The sequence below is a fragment of the Hylobates moloch genome, unplaced genomic scaffold (assembly GCF_009828535.3).
Source record: "Hylobates moloch isolate HMO894 unplaced genomic scaffold, HMol_V3 SCAFFOLD_4, whole genome shotgun sequence".
In the NCBI taxonomy this organism is placed as follows: Eukaryota; Metazoa; Chordata; class Mammalia; order Primates; family Hylobatidae; genus Hylobates; species Hylobates moloch.
In genome coordinates this window covers 32,177,014-32,200,573 of record NW_026652279.1, presented here as the reverse complement: position 1 = coordinate 32,200,573, position 23,560 = coordinate 32,177,014, and the positions used below count along the sequence as shown (strand labels likewise).

General features: G+C 42.5%; 1 protein-coding gene across 8 annotated transcripts in view; it reads right to left on the bottom strand.

Annotated features, from left to right (window-relative positions):
- Positions 1-21,832, bottom strand: part of TMCC1 (transmembrane and coiled-coil domain family 1) — a 248,589-nt gene extending 226,757 nt beyond the window's left edge. For 4 of the 8 annotated variants that reach the window (XM_058437331.1, XM_058437329.1, XM_058437326.1 and 1 more), the window contains exons 1-2: positions 21,618-21,712; positions 7,809-8,059 (exon numbers count right to left, since the gene is read on the bottom strand). The gene's annotated coding sequence lies outside the window, so the exon portion shown is untranslated. Of the gene's footprint in view, positions 1-7,808; positions 8,063-12,674; positions 12,735-21,302; positions 21,500-21,617 lie in introns of those variants that run through there. The other 4 variants (XM_032149824.1, XM_058437330.1, XM_058437328.1 and 1 more) reach the window with 4 other exon arrangements.
- Positions 21,833-23,560: the final 1,728 nt, after the last annotated feature.

Genomic DNA, 23,560 nt, shown 5'->3' with positions numbered 1-23,560 from the left:
AAAATTAGCCGGGCGTGGTGGCGGGCGCCTGTAGTCCCAGCTACTCAGGAGGCTGAGGCAGGAGAATGGCGTGAACCCAGGAGGCGGAGGTTGCAGTGAGCCCAGATCGTGCCACTGCACTCTGGGGTGGGCAACAGAGCGAGACTCCATCTCAAAAAAAAAAAAAAAAAAAGATATGGTGGCTAAAGCTCTCATTATTCTGGTCTCATTCATCTAGAAAATTTAGATTATCCCTGTCCTATTAAAGTGTAACATCCAAGAATGGATACAACATAGATATAATCTGACAGTCCAAGAACAAAGGGACTATTACTTCTTTTAATCTAGCACTGTACCTCTGTAAGTGTTCACCAATGTTAGCTTTTTTTTCACAGCCAAATCATGTGACTTACCTTAGATTATGGGACTTGTCAAATGAAAACAAAACTTTTGAGCCAGATAATTTCTGTTTAAGAGTAGGATCTTGCCTGGGCGCGGTGGCTCACACCTGTAATCCCAGCACTTTGGAAGGCCGAGACAGGTGGAGAGCCTGAGGTCAGGAGTTCGAGACCAGCCTTGCCAACATAGTAAAACTCCATCTCTAACAAAAATGCAAAAATTAGCCAGTTTGGCCAGGCTGGTCTCAAACTCCTGATCTCAGGTGATCCATCCACCTCAGCCTCCCAAAATGCTGGGATGACAGGCATGAGCCACCGCGCCCAGCCTATCCTTGGAAATTAATGGAGCTTTAAATCTAGTGGAAATGACACAGAGTGGGGATAAGACTTGTTAGTGGTCTCAGGACTAACATTGGTTGTCTTAATGCAGTGTGGGCATATGAAAAACCCAAAAGAAAAAAAATCACAGGAAAAACATAACATGAAACACTATGCAGCTGAAAAAAAAAAAAACTGACACAAGTTGGCCAGGTGTGGTGACTCACACCCATAATCCCAGCACTTTGGGAGGCAGAAATGGGAGGATTGCTTAAGGCCAGGAGTCTGAGATCAACCTGGGCAACATAGCAAGACCCTGTCTCGAAAAATTTTTTAAACTACCCAGGCGTGGTAGTGCATGCCTGTAGTCCCAGCTACTCGGGAGGCTAAGGCAAGAGGATCCCTTGAGCCCAGGAGGTCAAGGCTGCAGTTAGCTATGATCACACGCACCACTACACTCCAGCATAGGTGACAGAGTGACACCATGTCTCTAAAAAATAAAAATAAAAAATAAGTTTAAAAATACTGTTTTTTAATGACACAGGTTATAAGTAGCATAGGGTTAATCATTAGTCCAAAATGCTTGGAACCAGAAGTGTTTTAGATTTCAGATTTTTTCACATTCTGAAATATTTGCATTATACATACCAGGCAAGCATCCCAAATTCAAGCAGCATTTCTTTGAGTGTTATGTTGGTACCTAAAAGATTTCAGATTTTGGATTTTCAAATTTGGGATGTTCAAACTATATTTTATGAGGAAAAAAAGCAAGGTATAGAACTGTTTGAACAGTAGACCTCTATTTGAGTTTTTTAAAGGTAATATAAATATATATGTATATACACACACACATATGTACATAAAATATCTGGAATGAGACACAAAAAGAGGTAAAAATGGTTGTTACTAAGGAGGAGAAGTAAGGACCAGGAATCAGGGATTAAAGTGAGACTTTCATTTCTATGGTTTCAACATCTGTATATTCCTATTCAAAATGAGTTTGAAATAAAAATGTTAAAAACTTCTTTTAGACTCATATTACACACAACAGAATTCTCAAAGTGGCTCAAAGCTGTTATTTCTACAAAGTACCTAAAAATTATTGTTTGCCTACCAGCACCTGGCATAATGCCTTGCCTATAATAGATTCTCAAACGTCTTCTGACTCAATTTACTATGGAATCAATTCCACAAGCTGCCACTTATGGCATCTGAGAATCTAAAAAACAGCGGCTAGAACTGAGCGCAGTGGTTCACACCTGTAATCTCAGCACTTTGAGAGTCTGAGGTGGGAGGATTGCTTGAGCCCAGGAGTTCAAGACCAGCGTTGTCAACATAGCAACACCCTATCTCTACAAAAAACAAAATAAATAAATAAAACATACAGGGCAGGTGCAGTGGCTCATATCCATAATCCCAACACTTTGCAAGGCTGAGGTGGAATGACTGCTTGAGTTCCAGACCAGCCTGGGCAACATAGCAAGACCCCATCTCTACAAAAAATACAAAAATTAGCTGGGTATGGTGGCGCACACCTGTAGTCCTAGCTACCTGGGAGGGTGAGGTGGGAGGATGGCTTGAGCCCAGCAGTTTGAAGTTGCAGTGAGCTATGACTGCACCACTGCACTCCAGCTGAGCAAGAGCAAGACCCTATCTCTAAAAAAATAAATAAAATAAAATAAAATAAAAAGTAGAAAATAAACTTCATATATTTGAACCTTTCTCTTCATAATCAAAGTCTGTCAGATAATTGCTTAACTCTGTTTTCCTTATTCTCCACAATATTTGAGTACTGTCTTAAGTTGTCGGAAAGGAAAATCAGCTCATAACAACCTTCTTTGGGTTTTCCATATGCCCACACTGCATTAAGATGACCAATACTAGAAGCAGGCATGGTGGCGCATCTGTAGTCGCAGCTACTCAGGATCTAAGGTAGGTGGATCTCTTGAGCCCAGTAGTTCATCTAGCCTGAGCAATACAGCAAGATTCCATTGCTATTTAAAAAAAAAAAAAAAAAAAAAAAAAAGATTGGCCAGGCGCGGTGGCTCACACCTGTAATCCCGGCACTGTGGGAGGCTGAGGCAGGTGATCACCTGAGCTCAGGAGTTCAAGACCAGCCTGGTCAACATGGCGAAACCCTGTCTCTACTAAAAATATGAAAAAAAATTAGCTGGGTGAGGTAGCCGGTGCCTGTAATCCCAGCTACTCGGGAGGCTGAGGCAGGAGAATCACTTGAACCCTGGAGGCAGAGGTTGCAGTGAGCCGAGATCACGCCACTACTCTTCAGCCTAGGGGACAGAGCAGGACTCCGTCTCAAAAAAAGAAAAAAAAAACACCATAAACACACCCAAAAAAAGATTACCTACACCAGTGTGAGACCACTAACAAGTCTTGGCCCTAATCTGTTACTTCGTTTCCACTAAAACATAAACTCCATTAGGGTAGAAACTTTAATCCACTGTAACTCCAACACCTACAACAGGGCCAACAAATATGAAAGTAATCAATAAATTTTTTTTTAATAAATAAATGAAGAAAAAGAGGTCTTCCATAAAAGCCAAGAATAAGTTATGTCTAACCACACCCACCCACTTTGGTTATTTACATAAGCTCATCTGGCTGCGTATGCTACACAGACTGGATACTTTTACCAAAGAAGAATAAATAGGGCTGCTGCCGTGGCTCACGCCTGTAATCCCAGCACTTTGGGAGGCCGAGGCGGTCGGATCACCTGAGGTTGGGAGTTCAAAACCAGCCTGACCAACATGGAGAAACCCTGTCTCTATTAAAAACACAAAAAATTAGCCGGGTGTGATGGCACATGCCTGTAATCCCAGCTACCTGGGAGGCTGAGGCAGGAGAATCGCTTGAACCTGGGAGAAAGGGTTGCAGTGAGCCAAGATCACACAATTGCACTCCAGCCCGGGGGACAAGAGCAAGATTTCGTCTCAAAAAAAAAAAAAAGTTTAAAATATCATTAGTCCTTAAAGTTATACATTCATTCTTTTGATAATTGCTATGTTGAACACAACCTGCTAAAACTGCTTTACAATGATTTAAGTAAGCACTAGTGATTTGAACCCAGGTTTAATGCCTGGCTCAAAAAAAAAAAAAAAAAAAAAAGAATAAATCTAAGTGTGAAGAGGTTCTCGCAAGCCCCCACTGACAGAACAAAGACTATATTTAAAGTGTCTTTCAGCCCTATAACCTAAGAAAGAAGAGTAGCTGACAGCCAATTAGCTCCTAGCCAATCCTTACATTTTTTCTTTTTCATAATAATTGCTAAGGACAATTTTTAAAATCCTGAAGACATGAATCAAAAATTAAGGAGCCAGGTTCAGTGGCTCATGCCTATAATCTCAGCATTTTAGAAGGCTGAGGCAGGAGGATTGCTTGAAGCCAAGAGTTTGAGACCAGCCTGGGCGACATATGCAGACCTCACCTCTACAGAAAAATAAATAAATAAAATTTAAAGAAATAAACCCTGAAGGGCCAGGCACGGTGGCTCACACCTGTAATCCCAGCACTTTGGGAGGCTGAGGCGGGAGGATCATGAGGTCAAGAGATCGAGACCATCCTGGCTAACATGGTGAAACTCCATCTCTACTAAAAACACACACAAAAAAATGACCCGAGCATGGTAGCAGGCGCCTGTAGTCCCAGCTACTCGGGAGGCTGAGGCAGGAGAATGGTGTGAACCTGGGAGACGGAGCTTGCAGTGAGCCGAGATCGTGCCACTGCAGTCCAGCCTGGACAACAGAGCGAGACTCCGTCTCAAAATAAATAAATAAATAAACCCTGAAGATCTCCTCAAACTAAATTTTCCAATATTACTTCAAATGAATAATTAATAAAGACAGTTGTTAATAATATTACTTACATATCTTAAATCTTCTCCTGCCAAGAACATCTACCCAGAGTTACAGATTTTTATCTGAGTACCCAGTCTCATCAGGGTTTAGGAAATGTTTTGCATTTGGAAAGACAACATCTCCAATCAGTCTTTAACCTCCAACTGCTCCACTAAAACTACTCTTTATCAAGGTTACAAATAACTGCCACATTGTTAAATCAAATAGTTAATTCTCAACTCCATCTCAATTGTAGTATCTGACACAGCTGATTACTCCCTATTCCTTGAAACACTTTCCTCATTAGACTCCAGGATACCCTCTAACCTAGTTTTCATCTTACCTCTCCAGCTACTGCTACTAAGTCTTCCTTGATGTTTCCTTCTCATCTTCCCCAACTCTAAACTCTGGAAATTAAGTTCTTCAACTGCTCCTTACTTCCATCTCTACTCACTTAATTGGAGATCTCATCCAGCTTTCTGGATTTAAATATAATCCATTTTAACAATACCCAGAGGAATATGTCCAGCAGATCCTTCTCTCCTGAATTCCAGATTCACAAACCCAACTGTTTACTCAACATCCCTAAGTCTTTTTTTTTTTTTTTTTTTTTTTTTTTGACAGAGAGTCCCCTTTTTTTGCCCAGGGTGGGGGGAATTGGCGCAATCTAGGCTCATTGCAACCTCCACCTCACAGGTTCAAGCAATTCTCCTGCCTCAGCCTCCCGAGTAGCTGGGAATACAGGCGTGTGCCACCCCGCCCAGCTAATTTTTTGTATTTTTAATAGACATGCGGTTTCACCGTGTTAGCCAGCGTGGTCTTCATCTCCTGATCTCATGATCCGCCCGCCTTGGCCTCCCAAAGTGTTAGGATTACAGGCGTGAGCCACTGCGCCTGGCTTTTTTTAAGTTTTTTTTATTTTTATTTTTTTTGATACAGAGTTTTGCTCTTTTAGCCCAGGCTGGAGTGCAATGGTGCAATCTCGGCTCACTGCAACCTCTACCTCCCAGGTTCAAGTGATTCTCCTGCCTCAGCCTCCCAAGTAGGTGGGATTACGGGCACCTGCCACCATGCCTGGGTAATTTTTGTACTTTTTTTTTAGTAGAGACGGGGGTTTCACGACATTGGCCAGGCTGGTCTTGAACTCCTGACCTCAGGTGATCTGCTCGCCTTGGCCTCTCAAAGCACTGGGATTACAGGTGTGAGCCACTGCGCCCGGCCAACATCTCTAAGTCTTAACAGGCATCTTTAATTTATGTATAAAACTGAGCTTCTGTTACTTCTCCTGCAGACTTGTTCCTCTTTCTTTCAGTCTTCTCCATCTCAATAAATGACAACTGCATTCTTCCAGAAACTCAATACAAAAACCTTAACTCTTTCCTTCCTTTCACAGCACATATCCAATCTATCGGCAAAACCTGCTGACTCTACTTGAAAAATATATCCAGAATCAGATCATGTGTTACCACAGTCACTGCTACTCTCTAGCACAAACCACATTTTCTCTCACCTTGATTACAGTAATAGGCTCCAAATTAGTATTTCTGCTTTTGTCCTTGTCCAATCCACCACTATCTACTCAGCAGCCAAAGAAATGAAAATGTCAAAATATAAATCAGATCATGTCACCCCACCCAAACGCTCCAAAGACTTCCTATTTTGCTCAGTGTAAACGCTAAAGTCCTACAAAGACCACCACCAGCAGCAGCAGCAGCACCTGGGAGCTTACTAGAATTAGGCCCTATCCCAGACCTATGAAATTAGAGTCTAAATTTTAATAGGAACCCCCAAGGTAATTCATGTGCACATTGAAGTTTGAAAAGCACTCCCATAAAGCACCACAAAATAAGGACCCACCCTCACCATTCCTCAGGCAAGCTTCTGTCTCAGGACATGTACATGGTGATTCACTATGCCTAGAATGCTCTTCTCATATATGAGTATGGCTCACTCCTTCACCTCTTTCAAGCCCTTACTCAAATGTCACCTTCTGTGTGAAGCCATCTGTGAACACTCAACCCCTTCCCCTCAATACATTCTATTCCTGCTTTCCTTTTACTTTTCTCTTTAGAATTTGTCATCATAAATTTTAAAATGACATTTATGCATTATTTATTTATTTCAGGCCAGGCATGGTGGCTCATGCCTGTAATCCCTGGATTTTGGGAGGCCGAGGTGGAAGGATCACTTGAGCCCAAGAGTTCGAGACCAGCATGGGCAACATAGTGAGATCCTCATCTCTACAAAAAATAAAAATATTAGCTGATCACAGTGGCATATGCCTGCAGTCCCAGCTACTTGAGACACTGATGCAGGGGACTGTTTGTGCTCAGGAATGTGAGATTGCTGTGAGCTACGACTGCACCCTTGCACTCCAGCCTGGGCAACAGAACAAGACGTTGTCTTAAAAAAAGGGGTTTCAGAAAGAAAAATTGAGTCTTTGAGTGATAACAATAGATATACCTATAACTGTCTACAATGCAATAACAATCCTTTACATTGATAAAAATCTTTCACGCAAATTTTCTCATCTGATTCTCAATAACCCCATGAGCTGTGTAAAGCAAGTAATGATAAGCCCATTTTAAAGGTGAGAAAGCAAACATACTTTAACTCTCAAAGCATGGAAGTAATAATGTCAAACCTGGGACTGAAGTCTCAATTTTTAGTTCAAAACTCTACAATATCACACCTCCTCTTGCCAATGAAACTGAACCAGACTATGAAATCATACAGCCATAATATTATGCTAAGGTTACTAAGCTTTCCTAAACCATCCAGTGTCTATGCAGAATGAGAACAAATTCAGTTTACCCAAGTCACAATTTCAAGTTGAGAAATAAGAATGCAAGCTACAGCTGGGCACGATGGCTCACACCAGTAATCCCAGCACTTTGGGAAGCTGAGGTGGGGGATCACTTGAGCCCAGCCTGAGCAATACAGCAAGACTCTGTCTCTATTATAAAAAATAAAAAAATTTAATTTAAAAGAAAAAAATTCAAGCTGCTCCCCGTTACTTGTAAGTCTAATCCCGTGTCTAATAACATTCAGGAAGAATGTAGGAAATGAGCTGTTTCATTATATACATTAAGAAAGTTCTTGTTGAGCTACAGTTGCTAGAAAAAAAAGAGAAAATGGGAGAAAGGAAGATGACACAAGTAAACGAATGAGAACTGAGTCAGAGAGAGGAAAGTATAATTACTTTATACTGTTCTGAGTGCCTGGGTGATGTGATTTTGCAGTAGAAGAGAAAACGACATACCTCCTCAAAATCCCAGCAATAGCTTCCCTTTCTTTGCATAGGTGAGGATGAACAGTTGTAATCCAAAAGGTTTCCCAAAAAGTTATTTTTAAAAAAGACATAGAAACAGAAGATCCATATGAAAAAGAGATCCAATCTGGGAGGATGGACACTGTGTCTTCTAAATCTTGTGACCAAGGGCAACTGTTCACCGAGCGTCAGCATCTGAAGAAAGTGCTAACTGTGGATGTGTCTTCTCCAGAGATTAATACCTGCTGGGACAGAGGAGCAAGAAAAGGAGAAAGAACTACTGAATGCAAATGACTGACAAACAATGACAGGCTGAGCATCCCAACTTTGAAAGGCCAAAACCCAAAATGCCCCAAAGTCTGAAAACTTTTTGAGTCCCAACATGATGCTCAAAAGAAACACTCACTGGAGCATTTCAGAGTTCAGACTTTCCAACTAGGGATGCTCAACTGATAAGTATAATACAAATATTCCAAAACCTGAAAAAATCTGAAATACTTCTGGTCTGAAGTATATCAGTTCTCAGGCTGCAAATTTTTTTTTTTTTTTTTTTTTTTTTTTTTTGAGACAGAGTTTTGCTCTTGTTGCCCAGGCTGGAGTGCAATGGCACAATCTTGGCTCACTGCAACCTCCATCTCCCAGGTTCAAGCGATTCTCCTGCCTCATCCTCCCAAGTAGCTGGGATAACAGGCGCTTACCACCATGCCAGGCTAATTTTTGTATTTTTAGTAGAGACTGGGTTTCACCATGTTGGCCAGGCTGGTCTTGATCTCCTGACCTCATGATCCCCCTGCCTCGGCCTCCCGAAGTGCTGGGATTACAGGCATGAGCCACCGTGCCCAGCCTAAAATTTTTTAAATTAACATTAGTGAACAAAAAGTGATCACATGGAGGTAATACCAGTGACCACACCCAGCTGGCACTGAGTTATCAATGACAGCAATAAGCAAAAGTACACTTTGGCAGGTAATCCAGCTCTCTCTCTGATAATAGTAAAGAAAATATTAAAATCTATTTCAAGTTTTTTGTAGCAAAATGAAGGTCACATCACACAACGAATTATAGATAAATATTTGTCTGCAGTCTGCCAAACAGAGCAACCATTCTGGCAACTTAATTTTTTTTTTTTTTTTTTTTTTTTTTTGAGACGGAGTCTCGCTCTGTCACCCAGGCTGGAGTGCAGTGACACGATCTTGGCTCACTGCAAGCTCCGCCTCCCGGGGTCACGCCATTCTCCTGCCTCAGCCTCTCCGAGTAGCTGGGACTACAGGCGCCTGCCACCACGCCCGGCTAATTTTTTGCATTTTTAGTAGAGATGGGGTTTCACCGTGGTCTCTATCTCCTGACCTCGTGATCCACCCGCCTCGGCCTCCCAAAGTGCTGGGATTACAAGCGTGAGCCACCGCGCCCGGCCCATTCTGGCAACTTATAAAACAAATATTGTAGAACTACTAATGCAGATGTCAACTCTCAGCAGAAAATGTAGAATAATCACATAAAAAAAAAACATATGTAGGTTTTGGCAGAGAAACTAAAAGTTAACATGAAAACAAAGGGACATAAATGTTAATGACATATAGGGTGGTTTGCATACCTTTTTAGCTAACATACGGAACAAGAAATCTGTTATATTCTGGCAACAAATTAAGGCAGTATTTATTGATACCTGCTACATCACTGCATTTCTATCAAACCACAAATTATACAATATATAAAATGAAATACATTGGATGGAACTAGCAGCAGTCAAGACACAGCATAAGGAAAGATGAGTGAATATAAAGACACAGCAATAAAAACTATCCAAAACGAAACCCAAAATATAAGACCAAAGAAAAAGAGCAGAGCATCAGTAAGGTATGGGACAACTTCAAGAAACCTAATAATATATATGTAACTGGAATCCGAGGAGCGACGTGTGACTATTTGGAGAAATAATAGCCAAAAATGTTCCAAATCTGATGAAAAGTATAAACCCACAAACTCAAAAAGCTTAACAACAAGAGCAAAAAACTCAAAAGAAAGCTTATACTCCACCAGGGCACAACAAAATCAAATTCCTTGAAACCAGACATAAAGAAAAATCTTAAAAGGAGCCAGAGGAATATGAAACGAGAAAAAATATTTACAGATCATCTATCATCCAGAATATACAGAGAACTCTTAAAACTCAAAACAAAAACAACCTGATAAAAATGGGCAAAGGATATTTCTCCAAAGGAGATATATGAATGGCTGATAAACACATAAAAAGATGTTCAATATCACAAATCATTAGGGAAATGCAAATCAAAACTACAATCAGATACCACTTATACCCATTAGGATAGCTTATGATTAAAAAAAAAACAGAAAATAACAAGTGCTGGCAAGGATATGGAGAAAGTGGAACCCTTGTGCACTGCTGATAGGAATATACAATGGTACAGCCACTGGGGAAAACAGTATGGAAGTCCTAAAAAAATGAAAAATAGAATTACCATATGATCCAGCAATTCCATTTCTGGGTTTATAGCAAAAAAAGATTTAAAGTGGGGTCTGTAAGAGATATCTGTACAGTCATGTTCACAGCAGCATTATTCATGATAGCCAAAAAGTGGAAGCAACTCAAGTGTCATATGTCCATGAACAGATGCATGGATAAGTAAAATGTGGTATATCATATACAATGGAATACTATGCAGTCTTAAAAAGGAAGAACATTCTGAAAAATACTACAACATGGATGAACCTTCAGGACATTATATTAAGTGACAGGAGATAGTCACAAAAAGAGAAGTACTGTATATTTCCACTTATATGAGGTACCTAGGGTAGTCAAATTCAAAGACAGTAGAATAGTGGCTTCCAGAGGCCAGGGGAGGGGGTCTGGGGAGTTACTGTTTAAAATACTTTCAGTTTGCAAGATGAAAGGAGTAATGGAGATGGATGATAGTGATGGTTGTACAACATTATGAATGTATTTAACATTACTGAACACCACACTTAAAAATGGTTAAAATCAGCCAGGCACGGTGGCTTACGCCTGTAATCTCAGCACTTTGGGAGGCCAAGGTGGGCGGATCACCTGAGGTCAGGGATTTGAGACCAGCCTGGCCAACATGGTGAAACCCTGCCTCTACTAAAAATACAAAAAAAAAAAAAAAAAAATTAGCCAGGCATGGTGGCACATGCCTGTAATCCCAGCTACTTGGGAGGCTGAGGCAGGAGAATCGCTTGAACCCGGGAGGCGGAGGTTGCAGTGAGCTGAGATTGCACCACTGCACTCTACCCTGGATGACAGAGTGAGACAATCGATCAATCAATAAGGTTAAAATGGGACAGGGGTGTTGGCTCATGCCTGTAATCCCAGCACTTTGGGAGACCAACGTGGGAGGATTATTTGAGCCCAGGAGTTCGAGATCAGTCTGGGCAACATGGTGAGGCCCCATTTCTACAAAAAATTGTAAAAATTTGCCAGGAATGGTGACAGGCACCTGTGGTCCCAGTTATTCAGGAGGCTGAAGTGGAAGGATCACTCGAACCTAGGAGGTCAAGGTTGCAGTAATCCATGTTCACACCACTGCACTCCAGCCTGGGTGACAGAGCGAGACGCTGTCTCAAAAACACACAAACAAAAAATGGTTATAATGGTAAATTTTTAATTATATGTATTTTACCACAATAAAAAAATATATTTTTTGGGCTGGGAGCAGTGGCTCACACTTGTAATCCCAACACTTTGGGAAGCCAAGAGGGATCAATCACTTGAGGCCAGGAGTTCAAGACGAGCCTGGCCAACATGGTTTCACCAACATGGTGAAACAACATGGTGAAACCTCGCCTCTATTTTATTTTATTTTAGAAATAAAAAAATTAAATTAAAAAAAGAAAATATGTATTTTTTGAAAGAAAAATAAAAGCAGCCAGAAGGAAACAACTACACATTACATACAGAAAAATAAACCCAATGAAAGCAGATTTCTCACTGGTACAATGCAGGCCAGAAGATGGTGAAACAGCATCATAAGGAAAACATCAACAGTAATTACATATCCTGTGAAAATAGTTTCTAAAACTAAAAACAAATTAAAGTCTTCAGATGTCCAAATACTAAAATGATTCATTGTCAGCAAATGTGCACTACAAGAAACATTAGAAATCCTTCAATCAGAAGGAAAATCATACCACACAGAAATCTAGAACTATACAAAAGAACAAAGAGCACCAAAAAAGGTAAAATATATGAATAAACAAAATATACATGCATACTGGACAAAGACTTTTATAATAGTATGCACAGAATCATTTACATTATTAAAATAAAGAAAAAAGCAATATCAAGAATTTTCAGGCTGGGCATGGTGGCTCACACCTGTAATCCCAGTACTTTGGGAGGCTGAGGCGGGAGGATCGCTTGAGCCCAGGAATTGGAGACCAGCCTGGGCAACACAGTGCAACCCCATTTCTACAAAATAAAATAAAAAAAGAATTTATACATATCTTCCAACATGCTTATCTTCCACAAACTTCAAAGTACCCTGATTATTAGAACTCAGTTCCCATCACACTTTCCTATAACTCAGTCAATATTATTTCTTCTTTATAAAATGAAGCCCTAAAGTACAAGCTATTTGTCTGATAACAGAGTCTTTTGAAGAAATAAAATTAAAACTAAAATCTCCTTGTTTCCAGCTTAGTATTCTACTACATAAACAGTGGTTTTCAAAACCTTTGAAGGGCTTGCCTACAGAGAAATTCTTTGAGATAAAAAAAATGGTGGTCAATATATAATTTATCGATTTTTTTCACTGTCTCAATGGAACTCAAAAGTCATTTATAAATGAGCTACAGCAGGCAGGGGGTAGTGGCTCATACCTGTAATCCTAGCACTTTGGGAGGCCGAGGCGGTTGCTTGAGCGCAGGATTCAAAACCAGCCTGGGCAACATGGCGAAACCCCATCTCTACAAAAAATGCAAAAATTAGCCAGACACGGTGGGACACACCTGTAGTCCCAGCTACTCAGGGAGCTGAGGCAGGAGGATCCCTTGAACCTGGGAGGTCCAGGCTGCAGTGAGCTTTGATTGCACCACTGCACTCCAGCCTGGGCGACAAAGTGAGACCCTGTTTCTAAATAAATAGGTAAATAAATAAGCTACGCAAAGAATGTTCCTTGTTTTCAAGAAATCTGAAAAACAACAATAGGTTTCAATGAATTGGGCAGGTTGCCCCAAACGGCAAAAGAAGAAAACTTTTGCCAAGTCTTCCTGAGGAAAATGAATTTGTCAAAGCAAAGGTGTCAAAGCAATCACTGCAAAACGAAGCTTTGGGGTCAGGTGTTGAAGTAGAAAAAGGATCACCTGAGGTCAGGAGTTCAAGACCAGCCTGGCCAACATGGTGAAACTCTGTCTCTACAAAAACACAAAAATTAGCCAGGCATGATGGCAGGTGCCTGTAATCCCAGCTACTCGGGAGGCTAAGGCAGGAGAATTGCTTGAACCCAGGAAGCGGAGGTTGTAGTGAGCTGAGATCACGCCATTGCACTCCAGCTTGGGTGAGACAGAGAGACTTCATCTCAAAAAATAAAAAAAAAGGAAAACAATATTTGATGCTATTCTATTATAGTTCAAACCTGAGGGAATGTGGTTAGTCAGAATAAAATCTCTGTAACATCATTGATGCCAAATAGATTACAGAATGGGAATCCTGCCTACTATCCCTCTGAATACATAACGGATTTTTTTGTTTGTTTGTTTTTTGAGACGGAGTCTCACTCTGTCACCAGGCTGGAGTGCAGTGGCGCAATCTCGGCTCACTGCAACCTCCGCCTCCTGGGTTCAAGCAATTCTCCTGCCTCAGCCTCCCGAGTAGCTGGGATTACAGGCACCCACCACCACGCCCGGCTAATTTTTGTATTTTTAGTAGAGACATGGTTTCACCATGTTGGCCAGGATGGTCTCGATCTCTTGACCTCGTGATCCACCCACCTCAGCCTCCCAAAGTGCTGGGATTACAGGCGTGAGCCACTGTGCCCAGCTTGAATACATAATGTTAAACGCAATTCATACACTGGGAGACTGCTTGAGACCACTAGCAGACCTCATAACTCAACTGCACAGTGAGAGAACACCTGCTGCTCTCAGACAGATAACTGAATGGTTCACATAACCCAGGATGTTCTTCTGACAGAATTCTAGAGGAAGGCTATCTACTGTTACCCTATCTGGACCAAAATTCTTTATTCTATAAAGACAACAAGAAAATTATGTGATTTCAGTATTCACTAAGGAATACCATATTCCAGGATAAAGTAGCATTCTTTCAGCACTTTATCCAAAGTCAAGCCATTGGATAACTTTCTACTTTATATGACAATAAACTTATCAAAAGAAATACAGTGGTTACATACTCAAGAGAATTGAAAACGTTATGTTCAAACAAAAGCTTATACAAGAATATTCAAGGCAGCATTATTCATAATAGCAAAAAAGTGGCATTATTCAGAACAGCCTACTGATGAACAGGTACACAAAATGTGGTGTATCCATACAATGGAATATTACTATGCCATAAGAAAGGAATGAAGTACTGATACTTGCTACAACATGGAGGAATAAAAACACTGTTAAGTGAAAGAAGCTAAAAACAAAAGGGCAGGCCGGGCACAATGGCTCACACCTATAATCCCAGCACTTTGGGAGGCTGAGGTGGACTGATCACTTGAGGTCAGGAGTTCAAGACCAGCCTGGCCAACATGGTGAAACCATTTCTACCAAAACAACAACAAAAAAAATTAGCCAGGTGTGGTGTGTGCACCTGTAATCCCAGCTACTCGTGAGGCTGAGGTGGGAGAATCCCTGGAACCCGGGAGGCGGAGGTTGCAGTGAGCCGAGATCACACCACTGCACTCCAGCCTGGGAGACAGAGTGAGACTCCGTCTCAAATAACATAACATAACATAACATAACATAAACAAACAAAAAAAAAACCCAAAAGGCCAGGTATTATATGATTCCATTTATGTGACATGTTTAGAATAGGCAAACCCACAGGACAAAAATCAGACTGTGGTTGCCAGGGAACAAAGAGAAGGACTGATTAATAGGTATGGGGTTTCTTTTTGGGGTGATGAAAATGTTCTAGAGTTTGACAGTGGTGGTGGTTGCACATGTTACACTGTGAATGAACTAAAGGCCACTTAACTGTAGATTTAAAATGGTTAACTACATATTTCAAATCATAAATGGTATTTTATAGGAATCTTACCTCAAGAAAAAAAAAAAATACTGGGCTAGGCACACTGGCTCACGCCTGTAATCCCAGCACTTTGGGAGGCCAAGGAGGGCAGATCATGATGAGGTCAAGAGATCGAGACCACCCTGGCCAACATGAGGAAATCCTGTCTCTATTAAAAATACAAAAATTAGCTGGGCATGGTGGCACGCGCCTGTAGCCCCAGCTACTCAGGAGGCTGAGGCAGAAGAATCACTTGAACTCGGGAGGCAGAGGCTGCAGTGAGCCAAGATTGCGCCACTGCACTCCAGCCTGGCGACAGAGCAAGACTCCGTCTCTCAGAAAAAAAAAAAAAAAAAAAACAACTTCTAAATGTTATTTATCTTGTACCTATATCTCCCACTCCTTAACAAAATACTGTGAGCATTAAAAAAAAGACCACCCAAAAACACTTTTTAAAATATAATATATTGACATTCTAAAAAAGGCAAAACTATAGAGACAGTTAAAAGATCAGTGAGGTTGCCAGAGGCTGGTGTGAGGGAAGTAAATCGGTGACAGACAAACTTTCCAGAGCTGTGGAACTAATCTGTATGATACTGTAATGTTAAACATAAAATACCAGAAGTCTGTCAAAACCCATAGAAATTTATATCACAAAGAATAAACTTTAATGTGTGCAAATTCTTAATTAGGAGATAAAGGTAGCTTAGCAAAAAATGCAGAATGTGACAAAATCTGAATCTATTACAAATATACGAGACTTCAGGAAGTAAGTAGGGAAAGCTACTGACCTAAAAAACATTAGAAATGAGTGCTGTCTATAAAACTAAAGGCAAAAAGAACTATCTGTAAGTCTCTAGTTGATAAACTAGTTTCCCACAGGTATACAGATTAACAGTTCTGAAACCACTATACCTGTATGCTGGAATTGAGTAATTAATTCTGGCAGATGGTGGGAGGCAGGTTTTTCACTGGTGAAGCAGGAGGTTACATATAAGCAAGGTAAGGTTAGAATGATACATGTGGTAATGAATTAGGGTTGGAGACATCATGAAGTCATGTTTAGCTTAATAAAGACACAGTTACATATAGAAACATAAATAGATATGTGTATATACACAGGTTAATATGTACACATATATCTCCTTCCTCTGTCACTTGAGATGGCCTAGAAGCAACAACACTTCAGTACCAACAAGCACACCTATCACCCAGATCTTTGTTTGTAACACCATTCTTCAATAAAAGGTACCAGGGCTCTTTGAGAAATGACTGATTACAGGACTGGAGCAGAAAATATACAAGATGAACCTTAGAGCATCTTATGTTGCCAGAAAGTAAGAAAGTACACACACAATGATGGAGATATGTCAAAGAGAAAGGATACAGGACCCAACTTAAAGAGCTCCCAATGGCCAAAGCTGAAATAACTTAGCAATGAAATTTAAGTAGATACACCACCCTTGAGGAGGTAGAACATAACTCATCACCACTAAGTGTGGGCTGTACATAGTGATGATTTTCCAGAGTACAGTAGGAAAGAGAGGAGGAAAGAGTAACTTTGCAGAAAACAAACTCTGCCTCAAGCCAGATGAGCAGGGTTAACATCAACACTGATAAGTCATACTGGTGGTATACATCCCTAATATGTGATGAGAATGACACTTTAGCCTTGTGGTCTTCCTTCCAAAAGCATATTACATTCTTGGCCTAACCACAATAAAAACATCAGATAAATCCCAAAGAACGTTCTATAAAAATACCTGACCATGGCTAGGCACAGTGGCTCACGCCTGTAATCTCAGCACTTTAGGAAGCTGAGGAGGGCAGATTGCTTGGTTCTAGGAGTGCGAGACCAGCCTGGGCACCGTGGTGAAACCCCATCTCTACAAAAAGTACAAAAATTAGCAGAGCATGATGGCACACATCTCTGGGCCCAGCTACTCCGGACATTGAGGTCGGAGGATCACTTGATCCCAGAGTGTTGAGGCTGCAGTGAGCTGAGATCGTTCCACTGCACTCCAGTCTTGGTGACAGAGGGAGATCCTGTCTCAAAAAAAACAAACAAACAAAACCTGACCAGTAATCTTCAAAACTGCCAAGGTCATTAAATACAGGGAAAGTCTGAGAAATTGCCACAACCAAGAGGAGCTAAGGAGACATAATTACTAAATGTAATGTGGTATTGTGGATGGGATCCTGGGACAATGAAAAAACATTAAGGAAAAAAACCTGTGGAAACCTGATAAAGTATGGTCTCTGTGATAATGTATCAATATTGGTTTATTAATACCGACAAATGATCACAGGAATGTAAGACGTTAATAATACGGGAAACAGTGTAGGATAGGCAGGAACTCTGCACTATCTTCTCAATGTTTCTGTAAATCTAAATTTTAAAGTCTATTTTTAAAAATTATAACAAACTTATGATCAACGGCATCCCTGGAATTTTACTCAGTGCATCTAGGACACAAAAGATACTTAAAATATGGTCTTTGCCTTCAAGAAGCTTGTTGTCGCAGAGTGAAGACAAATGCTCATGAAACTAGTATAAAATACAAAAATAAGAAAAAATTAAATTGAAGAGTAAAGATAAAAATATATTAAGAATATAAAGAAGGTCTAGAATTATCAGGAAAGATTTGGTCAAGGAGATAAAACTTGAATTTGTACCTTAAAATGTACTTCAGAGTAGCAAAGTCAAAAAAAAAAAAAAAAAAAAAAAAAACGCCAGGCGCGGTGGCTCACGCTTGTAATCCCAGCACTTTGGGAGGCCGAGGCGGGTGGATCACGAGGTCAGGAGATGGAGACCACGGTGAAACCTCGTCTCTACTAAAAATACAAAAAAATTAGCCGGGCGTGGTGGCAGGCGCCTGTAGTCCCAGCTACTCAGAGAGGCTGAGGCAGGAGAATGGCGTGAACCCCGGGAGGCAGAGCTTGCAGTCAGCCGAGATTGCGCCAGTGCACTCCGGCCTGGGCGACAGAGCGAGACTCTGTCTCAAAAAAAAAAAAAAAAAAAAAAAAGAATAAACTAAGCTCACTTACAAGAACAACCAGAAGGGTGAAGAAATAAGAAAAAGCTAACAGAAATTAAAATGGCTGGGGCATGGTGGCTCATGCTTATAAACCCAGCACTTTTGGAGGCCAAGGCAAGGAGAATCACTTGAGGCCAGGAGTTTGCCTAGGCAACATATGAGACCCCATCTCTCTCCATAATATCTTTAAAAAAAAAAAGAAAAATAAAAACATTTAGCTCTGAAAAGTGAAGACTTAAATAGGAGACATAATAGCAGTGCTCAAACACTTTAAAGGTCATGTGGCAGAACTAACAGAGTTACATCTATACCCATTTAACTTACAAGCCAACCTCTGGCAAAATGTGACCAATGCTCAAGGACAAAGAGAGTGACAGCTGTTCAGTGGAGCCACAACAGGAAATGCCAATATGGAAAGACAGGAAGCAGGTGGCTAAGTTCTCTACAACTTTTCAAAGGACAGTATGTATGTGAGCCCAAAGAAGTAAAAATCAGATTCTAATTCTGCAAATGTTTACTGACTATCTTAAGTGCCGGGCTCTTTCAAATACATTATCTTGTTTAATATTCACAACACATCTATGAGCATGTATTAATGTAATAGAGGCTTAACATAAAAATAGAATTAAACCCTGCATGGAAACAGGAACATATCAAAATTCTATACCATCCCCCACTCTCTGATAGGGACTCCACAGCAGTTTTAAAAAGCCAAATAGTCTGAAGGCCCAGATACCTATATAACAATTTATTTCCTCTTGCTCTTTCCCTCCGTCAAGCTCTGTGGCTCTCAGCCTTTCATATTCGTAAGAATTTTATACAACTATATATACAAAAACATGCAGACAATACTTTTTGAGCAATTTATGGAATTTTCAAGAAGAGTTTTCATCTTACGTGATTTTTGCCTCATGCACTAACTTGAGGACCTAACCCTGGGATGAGGTGCAACTCCACTGCAGTCTTATTTCATGGGTACTGTAAGGCACGATCAGGAAGAGGAGACGGAAAGGTACCATCCTATTACATGAAGAACAACATTCTAACAAAGACATAAAATGTACTTACATAAAATGTAAGAATGACATGTTATGTGGGTAAGTTCAACACTGGAAAACAAGAGCAGCTCATCTGCACCTGCAGACTTTTGCACTCACTGTTCATTTACCAGGAAAGCGCTCACCTTCTCCTTAGTGAGGACTCCTCTCACTAAGTAACCCTCCACCCACCTTTCATTCATTCACTTGTCACATCAGCTTGTTTTATTTTCTTCATAATTCATATTAGGGGTCAGCAAACGTTTTCTATAAAAGGCCAGACTATAATCTATAGGCCGAATCCACCTTGCCCCGTTTTATAGGGCTAAGAATGGTTTTACATTTTTAAACGGCTAGGGGAAAATATTTTTAAAAACTCATTAATATTCTGTGAGGTGAAAACTTTATGAAATTCAAATTTCAGTGTCCCAAGTTTAACTGGAACATAAACATGTTTGTTCACGTACTGTGGCTGCTTTTGTACTAAAACAGAATTGAGTAGTTGGCCCAAAAACCCTGATATGTACTGTACTTTCTGGTCCTTCACCAAAAAAAGCTTACTAACCACTGATTTATACCATTATCTGAAATGATCCTATTTGCTTGTTTGTTGTATATTCCTCATTCCCATACATACAGAATAAAGCTTAATTAGGGAAGAGGCCTTGTCTGTCTTGTCCCAACAATGTAGCCCAGTACTTAGAAAACATCCTAGAACAAAGTAGCCCAGTACTTAGAAAACATCCTAGAACAAAGTAAGGGCTCAGTAAATATTTGATGAATTAATGAATGGTCCATAAGTGCCACTCTGGGGAGCTTAAACCTAAGCCCTGAGCCGTTATATGTTCTCTACATTTATGAGAGGTATAAGCAGTCTTGCAGAAAAGGGGAAATATTCTACCATCAAGAAGGACCAGTTTAAAGTAATGGTGGTTGGTCACCAACTAGTCTAGGGCACTGGGGTTCTTCATCAAAGTGTAAACTACAGGTCTTTTGTGCTCATAAAAGAGCCCTACTGAAAGGTGTCACAACACTGTCGGCGGTCTGTGCTTCTGTTTATCTTAAGATGCAAATGCTCTGAGAAATCTCATTCTTACACCCAGTACACAGCACTTACACCATACCAAATCTTAATCAATGCTCATAATTATAACAGACCTACATCACATGCTAATGAATTTTTAACGCCTAAAATTTTCCTATGCTGCTGATCAGCAATCTATAAGCAGCTCAAAACTCTTTAGAAATTAAAAGGTTACCACCCACAGACCAGAAGCAGCTTTTTAATCTTTCTACACTAACCAGAGAGTGGGTGTGTGACTGCAAAAAAATACAAGCCAACTCTGTTGGTAGAGGGCAAGGTTACTGTTAAGTTAAAATCCCATCTATAAGCATCGTTTTGTCACATGACACTAGTAAAACTACCACCTACTCACAATTTGAGTTTCAATCTCCTAATATACAGAGAAAAAAAAATGTATCTATCTCCTGGAACAAATCAAAGTTTTGTTTTATTTTAAAGCAGCTATCTGATATTTAAGCCCTGGATTTTTTTTTTTAAGAGCAGAATAAGCTCATTTAGGAATCCACACCTTTTATAGAGATGCTTATGGTACAGGTACCTCTGACGGCTAGGCTCTACCAACACTAACGTGTAACGTGTCACAAAAGCCAACGGGCGTTGCGGGGGCCGGGGGTAGCCAACAGCTCAAGTGAGCTGCTTCACTCCGCGGCAGATTCACCTGGGGATTCCTCACCAAGAATGTTGTTAAGGGACGAACCAAACCAACCACGAATGATACCCCTTTACCGAGGCTGAAAAAGCAGAGATTCGCAAGCTATAAACGGATCTCTGGCCCTTTAGGGAAGGTGCAACTCGCTGCACCTCTTTCCCCCATGCTACAGGGGTTAACAGGGGGCATCCTGAGGCCAAGCCCAGCCAGCTCCTTCTCACATCCCATCTCCCACCACCTATTCTCCCCAGTACGCCGGGCTCCCTCCTCCCCTCGACAGACAGTTCAAATCAAAACAAAAGGTGCAAAACTGGTTTCAGGTGGAAATGGCTGAGTCCTGGTGGCTAACTTCTGGGACGCCATGGCGATCGAGGGCTCCTAAAACCCCAGATCCCGACGGAAACCGGCTGCTAAACAATCCCTCGGGCCTCGGCCCGACTTCTCACACGCCCCTCCCTCACCTCGGCCCTGGGATGCTGGGAAGGGAACGAGGCGAGGGGCTGGAGAGGGGAACCCCAGGTCAAAATGACAGCGGAATGAGCCGGGAAAGGAAAGAGGCCCCGTGGGATGCTGGGGGGTCGAGTCCTAGGCCCGGGGCTTCAACCTCGAACGGGGGCGACGGCGGGTCCCAGCCCCGACAGGCCGCGAGCGGGAGGCCAGGCCCGCGTCCGCTGCGCCGCCGGGCCACGCTCCCTCACGACTGTCCCCACCCACCGCGGAAGGCCGTGAGGGGGCCGCGACCGCCGCCAGCGTCCGGGGCGGGGGCGCTCACTCACCGGCGGGGAGGGGAGGAGCAGCCGGCGTCTCCGCCAGCGCCGTCGCTCGAGCTCAAGCGCCTGCTCCTTCCACTGCGGCCGCCGCACCCGGTCCATCCCCCACAACCACCCCCCCTCCCGACCCTCCCCCCGCGCCGCCTCAGCAGCCGCCGCCTCAGTCACCGCCACCGCCGCCGCCGCCTCAGCCCCGGCGCGGGAGCGCGAACCGGCGCGAGGGAGCGAGAGCGCGCGCGCCCCCGCCGCAGCCGCCACCGCCCACAACCTCCTCCCCCGGCCGGCGGCGCACGCGCAAGGGAGCGGGCGGACGGGCGCGCGCACGCCGCAGGGAGCGGTGATGGGCCCTGGAAGGCGTGGCCCCGCCCCTAGCCCGCCTACCCACGCGGTCTCTGGGCTGGTTGAGCTGCGCCGCTGCAGATAGTGTGCTGAGTTGCTCCAGGTGAGCTCCTCCTGTCAAAAAGCTCTAGGAACCGAGCCACTCTCGCCCTAGGAGCAATGCCCCTGAGTAATATGGGGTTTCGTCGGATTTCTGCCCGCCGCTCTGGATCACACGTTTGTTCTCCCTATTTGAGTCGCAAGGCTTTCCTTCATTCCACCTTGCAGGCTGCTTGGAAAAGGGCAAAGACTCATTATTTTGCACCAGGTATTACCACTGAAGGGATCGTAAGCAGCCACCAGCCAATCCCTTTATAATTCCCATTTTCCTAATTTATTTTATTTTTATTATTTATGTAATGAGGCTTCTTCCGTGTTCAAGGAGCTGAGAGTACCATATGGGGTCAACGGAGTCCCTGGCCTCGTGAAGTTTGAGATCTGGTGGAGAAGGAAAACCTTCATGGGAGAATCAGACAAAATTAAGTTTTCAATTAGTAAAAATCTTCTGAGAGGTATATGGTAGTAAGAGAATCTTTATGGGCGAATTGATTTAGTTGAGGATGAAGAGGGTAGAATCTGAGGAATTGAGTTGGGAGGAGTTAGTTTCTCCAAGGGGTGAAGTCTTGGCATGGCCAGAATGGGGAGCGCTAAAGAACATTGAATGTGGAGTAGACTGCGAGTGTGGGAAGAGGTAGGCAAGAACAGGTGAGGATTGGGGACCTATTTATTTATTTATTGAGACAGAGTCTTGCTCTGTCACCCAGGTCACCCAGCCTGGAGTGCAATGGCTCAATCTCAGCTCACTGCAACCTCTGCCTCCTGGGTTCAAGCGATTGTCCTGTCTCAGCTTCCCGAGTAGCTGGGCTACCGGGGCGCGCCACCACGCCTGGCTAATTTTTGTATTTTTAGTAGAGACGGGGTTTCGCCATCTTGGCCAGGCTGGTCTGGAACTCCTGACCTTGTGATCCGCCCGCCTCGGCCTCCCAAAGTGCTGGGATTACAGGCGTGAGCCACCACACCTGGCCAGATTTGGGACTTTAATCTGAGTTCTTGGGAGAAGCTATTCAGGTTTTTTTCAGCAGGGTTGCAGGGGAAATAACTTGATCATTATGTCTGTTTTTTGTTTTTGAGAGGCAGGCTGGAGTGCCGTGGCGCGATCTCGGCTGACTGCAATCTCCGCCTCCCAGGTTCAAGTGATTCTCCTGCCTCAGCCTCCCTAGTAGCTGGGACTACAGGCTCACGCCACCGCACCTAGCTAATTTTTTTTTGTATTTTTAGTAGAAACGGGGTTTCACCATGTTGGCCAGGATGGTCTCAATCTCCTGACTTCATGATCCACCCGCCTCGGCCTCCCAAAGTGCTGGGATTACAGGCGTGAGCCACCTTGCCCCCAGTCCATTATGTCTGTTTTTAAGTTACTTAGATAGCAACGTGAAGAGTGGTCTGATGGGAGTCTCAAAGTTGGGGCCAGGAAGCCAGTTAGGAAGCCACTGGCCACATAGTCAAGGCAAGGTAGGAGGGTAGTGGCAGAGAAGAGCGCTATTTAGTGGTAAAATGGACAGGACTTGGCA